The sequence below is a fragment of the Anomaloglossus baeobatrachus genome, unplaced genomic scaffold, assembly GCF_048569485.1.
Source record: "Anomaloglossus baeobatrachus isolate aAnoBae1 unplaced genomic scaffold, aAnoBae1.hap1 Scaffold_31, whole genome shotgun sequence".
In the NCBI taxonomy this organism is placed as follows: Eukaryota; Metazoa; Chordata; class Amphibia; order Anura; family Aromobatidae; genus Anomaloglossus; species Anomaloglossus baeobatrachus.
In genome coordinates, this window is record NW_027442512.1 from 524,531 (window position 1) to 532,035 (window position 7,505).

The following is a 7,505-nucleotide window of genomic DNA, read 5'->3' on the forward strand; positions in this document are numbered from 1 at the left end:
GGCCATTTTGAGGCGAAATTGCTCCTTTGGGGGGGTATTGCAACTTTTGGAAATTTTGAGTCAAAATTGTTCCTTTGGGGGGATATTTCAACTTTTGGCCATTTTGAGGCGAAATTGTTCCTTTGGGGGGCTATACAATTTTTTGCAATTTTGAGGCGAATTTGTACCTTTCAGGGGGGTATTGCAACTTTTGGCCTTTTTGAGAAGAAATTGCTCCTTTGGAGGGTATTGCAACTTTTTGCAATTTTGAGGCGAATTTGTTCTTTTGGGGGGGTATTGCAACTTTTGGCCATTTTGAGTCAAAATTGTTCCTTTGGGGGGGTATTGCAATTTTTGGCCATTTTGAAGCGAAACTGTTCCTTTGGGATGGTATTGCAACTTTTGACCATTTTGAGGCGAAATTGTTCCTTTGGGGGGGTATTGGAACTTTTGGCCATTTTGAGTCAAAATTGTTCCTTTGGGGGGAGTATTTCAACTTTTGGCCATTTTGAGGCATAATTGTTCCTTTGGGGGTTATGCAATTTTTTGCAATTTTGAGGCGAATTTGTTCCTTTCAGGGGGGTATTGCAACTTTTGGCTATTTTGAGGCGAAATTGCTTCTTTGGGGGGGTATTGCAACTTTTGGCAATTTTGAGTCAAAATTTTTCCTTTGGGGGGTATTTCAACTTTTGGACATTTTAAGGCGAAATTGTTCCTTTGGGGGGGTATTGCAACTTTTGGCCAGTTTGAGGCGAAATTCTTCCATTGGGGGGTATTGCAACTTTTGACCATTTTGAGACGACACTGTTCGTTTGGGGGGGTATTGCAACTTTTGGCCATTTTGAGGCGAATTTGTTCCTTTGGGGGGGGAATTCCAACTTTTGGCCATTTTGAGGCAAAATTCTTCCTTTGGGAAGTTATGCAATTTTTTGCAATTTTGAGGCGAATTTGTTCCTTTCAGGGGGGTATTGCAACTTTTGGCTATTTTGAGGCGAAATTCCTCCTTTGGGGGGGTATTGCAACTTTTGGCAATTTTGAGTCAAAATTGTTCCTTTGGGGGAGTATTTCAACTTTTGACCATTTTGAGGCGAAATTGTTTCTTTGGGGGTTATACAATTTTTTGCAATTTTGAGGCAAATTTGTTCCTTTCAGGGGGGTATTGCAACTTATGGCCAATTTGAGACGAAATTCCTCCTTTGGGGGGGTATTGCAACTTTTGGCCATTTTGAGGGGAAATTGTTCCTTTGGGGGGTATTGCAACTTTTGCCATTTTCAGGCGAAATTGTTCCTTTGGGGGGGTATCGCAACTTTTGGCAATTTTGAGTCAAAATTGTGCCTTTGTGGGAGTATTTCAACTTTTGGCCATTTTGAGGCGAAATTGTTCCTTTGAAGGGTTATGCAATTTTTTGCAATTTTAAGGCGAATTTGTTCCTTTCAGGGGGGTATGGCAACTTTTGGCCATTTTGAGGCGAAGTTGCTCCTTTGGGAGGGTATTGACACTTTTGGCCATTTTGAGGCGAAATTGTTCCTTTTCGAGGGTATTGCAACTTTTTGCAATTTTGAGGCGAAATTGTTCCTTTGGGGGGTACTGCAACTTTTGGCCATTTTGAGGCAAAATTGTTCCTTTGGGGGGGTATTGCAACTTTTGGCCATTTTGAGGCGAATTTGTTCCTTTGGGGGGTATTGCAACTTTTTGCAATTTTGAGGCGAATTTGTTCCTTTGGGGGGGTATTGCAACTTTTGGCCATTTTGAGGCGAATTTGTTCCTTTGGGGGGTATTGCAACTTTTTGCAATTTTGAGGCGAATTTGTTCCTTTGGGGGGGTATTGCAACTTTTGGCCATTTTGAGGCGAATTTGTTCCTTTGGGGGGCATTGCAACTTTTTGCAATTTTGAGGCGAATTTGTTCCTTTGGGGGGGTATCGCAACTTTTGGCAATTTTGAGTCAAAATTGTGCCTTTGTGGGAGTATTTCAACTTTTGGCCATTTTGAGGCGAAATTGTTCCTTTGAAGGGTTATGCAATTTTTTGCAATTTTAAGGCGAATTTGTTCCTTTCAGGGGGGTATGGCAACTTTTGGCCATTTTGAGGCGAAGTTGCTCCTTTGGGAGGGTATTGACACTTTTGGCCATTTTGAGGCGAAATTGTTCCTTTTCGAGGGTATTGCAACTTTTTGCAATTTTGAGGCGAAATTGTTCCTTTGGGGGGTACTGCAACTTTTGGCCATTTTGAGGCAAAATTGTTCCTTTGGGGGGGTATTGCAACTTTTGGCCATTTTGAGGCGAATTTGTTCCTTTGGGGGGTATTGCAACTTTTTGCAATTTTGAGGCGAATTTGTTCCTTTGGGGGGGTATTGCAACTTTTGGCCATTTTGAGGCGAATTTGTTCCTTTGGGGGGTATTGCAACTTTTTGCAATTTTGAGGCGAATTTGTTCCTTTGGGGGGGTATTGCAACTTTTGGCCATTTTGAGGCGAATTTGTTCCTTTGGGGGGCATTGCAACTTTTTGCAATTTTGAGGCGAATTTGTTCCTTTGGGGGGGTATTGCAACTTTTGGCCAGTTTGAGGCGAAATTCTTCCATTGGGGGGTATTGCAACTTTTGACCATTTTGAGACGACACTGTTCCTTGGGGGGGGTTTTGCAACTTTTGGCCATTTTGAGGCGAATTTGTTCCTTTGGGGGGGTATTGCAACTTTTGGCCATTTTGAGGCAAAATTGTTCCTTTGGGGTAGCATTGTAATTTTTGTGCCATTTTAAGGCGAAATTGATCCTTTGGGGGGGATATTGCAACTTTTGGGCATTTTGAGGCGAAATTGTTCCTTTGGGGGAGTATTTCAACTTTTGGCGATTTTGAGGCAAAATTGTTCCTTTGGGGGGTTATGCAATTTTTTGCAATTTTGAGGCGAATTTGTTCCTTTCAGGGGGGTATTGCAACTTTTGGCTATTTTGAGGCGAAATTCCTCCTTTGGGGGGGTATTGCAACTTTTGGCAATTTTGAGTCAAAATTGTTCCTTTGGGGGAGTATTTCAACTTTTGACCATTTTGAGGCGAAATTGTTTCTTTGGGGGTTATACAATTTTTTGCAATTTTGAGGCAAATTTGTTCCTTTCAGGGGGGTATTGCAACTTATGGCCAATTTGAGACGAAATTCCTCCTTTGGGGGGTATTGCAACTTTTGGCCATTTTGAGGGGAAATTGTTCCTTTGGGGGGGTATCGCAACTTTTTGCAATTTTGAGTCAAAATTGTTCCTTTGTGGGAGTATTTCAACTTTTGGCCATTTTGAGGCAAAATTGTTCCTTTGGGGGGTTATGCAATTTTTTGCAATTTTAAGGCGAATTTGTTCCTTTCAGGGGGGTATGGCAACTTTTGGCCATTTTGAGGCGAAGTTGCTCTTTTGGGAGGGTATTGACACTTTTGGCCATTTTGAGGCGAAATTGTTTCTTTTCGAGGGTATTGCAACTTTTTGCAATTTTGAGGCGAAATTGTTCCTTTGGGGGTACTGCAACTTTTGGCCATTTTGAGGCAAAATTGTTCCTTTGGGGGGGTATTGCAACGTTTGGCCATTTTGAGGCGAATTTGTTCCTTTGGGGGGTATTGCCATTTTTGGCCATTTTCAGGCGAAATTGTTCCTTTGGGTGGGTATTGCAACTTTTGGCAATTTTGAGTCAAAATTGTTCCTTTGGAGGAGTATTTCAACTTTTGGCCATTTTGAGGCGAAATTGTTCCTTTGGGGGATAATGCAACTCATGGCCATTTTAATGCGAAATTGTTCCTTTGGGGGGTATTGCAACTTTTGACAATTTTGAGGCGAATTTGTTCCTTTCAGGGGGGTATTGCAACTTTTGGCAATTTTGAGTCAAAATTGTTCCTTTGGGGGAGTATTTCAACTTTTGACCATTTTGAGGCGAAATTGTTCCTTTGGGGGGTTATGCAATTTTTTGCAATTTTAAGGCGAATTTGTTCCTTTCAGGGGGGTATGGCAACTCTTGGCCATTTTGAGGCGAAGTTGCTCCTTTGGGGGGGTATTGGAACTTTTGGCCATTTTGAGTCAAAATTGTTCCATTGGGGGAGTATTTCAACTTCTGGCCATTTTGAAGCGAAATTGTTCCTTTGGGGGGTTATGCAACTTTTTGCAATTTTGAGGCGAATTTGTTCCTTTCAGGGGGGTATTGCAACTTTTGGCCATTTTGAGGCGAAATTGCTCCTTTGGGGGGGGTATTGCAACTTTTGGAAATTTTGAGTCAAAATTGTTCCTTTGGGGTGGTATTTCAACTTTTGGCCATTTTGAGGCGAAATTGTTCCTTTGGGGGGGTATTGCAGCTTTTGGCAATTTTGAGTCAAAATTATTCCTTTGGGGGAGTATTTCAACTTTTGGCCATTTTGAGGCGAAATTGTTCCTTTGGGGGAGTATTTCAACTTTTGGCAATTTTGAGGCGAATTTGTTCCTTTCAGGGGGGTATTGCAACTTTTGGCCATTTTGAGGCGAAATTTCTCCTTTGGGGGGGTATTGCAACTTTTGGCTGTTTTGATATAAAATTGTTCCTTTCGGGGAGTATTTCAACTTTTGACCATTTTGAGGCGAAATTGTTCCATTGGGGGGTTATGCAATTTTTTGTAATTTTAACTCGAATTTGTTCCTTTCAGGGGGGTATGGCAACTTTTGGCCATTTTGAGGCGAAGTTGCTCCTTTGGGGAGGTATTGGAACTTTTGGCCATTTTGAGTCAAAATTGTTCCTTTGGGGGAGTATTTCAACTTTTGGCTATTTTGAGGCGAAATTGTTCCTTTGGGAGGATATGCAATTTTTTGCAATTTTGAGGCGAATTAGTTCCTTTCAGGGGGGTATTGCAACTTTTGGCCATTTTGAGGCGAAATTGCTCCTTTGGGGGGGTATTGCAACTTTTGGAAATTTTGAGTCAAAATTGTTCCTTTGGGGGGATATTTCAACTTTTGGCCATTTTGAGGCGAAATTGTTCCTTTGGGGGGCTATACAATTTTTTGCAATTTTGAGGCGAATTTGTACCTTTCAGGGGGGTATTGCAACTTTTGGCCTTTATGAGAAGAAATTGCTCCTTTGGGGGGTATTGCAACTTTTTGCAATTTTGAGGCGAATTTGTTCTTTTGTGGGGGTATTGCAACTTTTGGCCATTTTGAGTCAAAATTGTTCCTTTGGGGGTTATGCAATTTTTTGCAATTTTGAGGCGAATTTGTTCCTTTCAGGGGGGTATTGCAACTTTTGGCAATTTTGAGTCAAAATTTTTCCTTTGGGGGGGTATTTCAACTTTTGGACATTTTAAGGCGAAATTGTTCCTTTGGGGGGTTATACAATTTTTTGCAATTTTGAGGCGAATTTGTTCCTTTCAGGGGGGTATTGAAACTTTTGGCTATTTTGAGGCGAAATTGCTCCTTTGGGGGGTATTGCAACTTTTTGCAATTTTGAGGCGAATTTGTTCCTTTGGGGGGGTATTGCAACTTTTGGCCATTTTGAGGGGAAATTGTTCCTTTGGGGGGTATTGCAACTTTTGCCATTTTCAGGCGAAATTGTTCCTTTGGGGGAGTATCGCAACTTTTTGCAATTTTGAGTCAAAATTGTTCCTTTGTGGGAGTATTTCAACTTTTAGCCATTTTGAGGCGAAATTGTTCCTTTGGGGGGGTTATGCAATTTTTTGCAATTTTAAGGCGAATTTGTTCCTTTCAGGGGGGTATGGCAACTTTTGGCCATTTTGAGGCGAAGTTGCTCCTTTGGGAGGGTATTGACACTTTTGGCCATTTTGAGGCGAAATTGTTCTTTTTCGAGGGTATTGCAACTTTTTGCAATTTTGAGGCGAAATTGTTCCTTTGGGGGGTACTGCAACTTTTGGCCATTTTGAGGCAAAATTGTTCCTTTGGGGGGGTATTGCAACTTTTGGCCATTTTGAGGCGAATTTGTTCCTTTGGGGGGTATTGCAACTTTTGGCCATTTTCAGGCGAAATTGTTCCTTTGGGGGGGTATTGCAACTTTTGGCAATTTTGAGTCAAAAATGTTCCTTTGGAGGAGTATTTCAACTTTTGGCCATTTTGAGGCGAAATTGTTCCTTTGGGGGATATTGCAACTCATGGCCATTTTAATGCGAAATTGTTCCTTTGGGGGGGTATTGCAACTTTTGGCAATTTTGAGGCGAATTTGTTCCTTTCAGGGGGGTATTGCAACTTTTGGCAATTTTGAGTCAAAATTGTTCCTTTGGGGGAGTATTTCAACTTTTGACCATTTTGAGGCGAAATTGTTCCTTTGGGGGGTTATGCAATTTTTTGCAATTTTAAGGCGAATTTGTTCCTTTCAGGGGGGTATGGCAACTTTTGGCCATTTTGAGGCGAAGTTGCTCCTTTGGGGGGGTATTGGAACTTTTAGCCATTTTGAGTCAAAATTGTTCCATTGGGGGAGTATTTCAACTTTTGGCCATTTTGAAGCGAAATTGTTCCTTTGGGGGGTTATGCAACTTTTTGCAATTTTGAGGCGAATTTGTTCCTTTCAGGGGGGTATTGCAACTTTTGGCCATTTTGAGGCGAAATTGCTCCTTTGGGGGGGTATTGCAACTTTTGGAAATTTTGAGTCAAAATTGTTCCTTTGGGGTGGTATTTCAACTTTTGGCCATTTTGATGCGAAATTGTTCCTTTGGGGGGGTATTGCAGCTTTTGGCAATTTTGAGTCAAAATTATTCCTTTGGGGGAGTATTTCAACTTTTGGCCATTTTGAGGCGAAATTGTTCCTTTGGGGGAGTATTTCAACTTTTGGCCATTTTGAAGCGAAATTGTTCCTTTGGGGGATATTGCAACTCATGGCCATTTTGATGCGAAATTGTTCCTTTGGGGGGGTATTGCAACTTTTGGCAATTTTGAGGCGAATTTGTTCCTTTCAGGGGGGTATTGCAACTTTTGGCAATTTTGAGTCAAAATTGTTCCTTTGGGGGAGTATTTTAACTTTTGACCATTTTGAGGCGAAATTGTTCCTTTGGGGGAGTATTTCAACTTTTGGCAATTTTGAGGCGAATTTGTTCCTTTCAGGGGGGTATTGCAACTTTTGGCGATTTTGAGGCGAAATTTCTCCTTTGGGGGGGTATTGCAACTTTTGGCAATTTTGATATAAAATTGTTCCTTTGGGGGAGTATTTCAACTTTTGACCATTTTGAGGCGAAATTGTTCCATTGGGGGGTTATGCAATTTTTTGCAATTTTAACTCTAATTTGTTCCTTTCAGGGGGGTATGACAACTTTTGGCCATTTTGAGGCGAAGTTGCTCCTTTGGGGAGGTATTGGAACTTTTGGCCATTTTGAGTCAAAATTGTTCCTTTGGGGGAGTATTTCAACTTTTGGCTATTTTGAGGCGAAATTGTTCCTTTGGGAGGATATGCAATTTTTTGCAATTTTGAGGCAAATTAGTTCCTTTCAGGGGGTATTGCAACTTTTGGCCATTTTGAGGTGAAATTGCTCCTTTGGGGGGGTATTGCAACTTTTGGAAATTTTGAGGCGAATTTGTTCCTTTAAGGGGGGTAT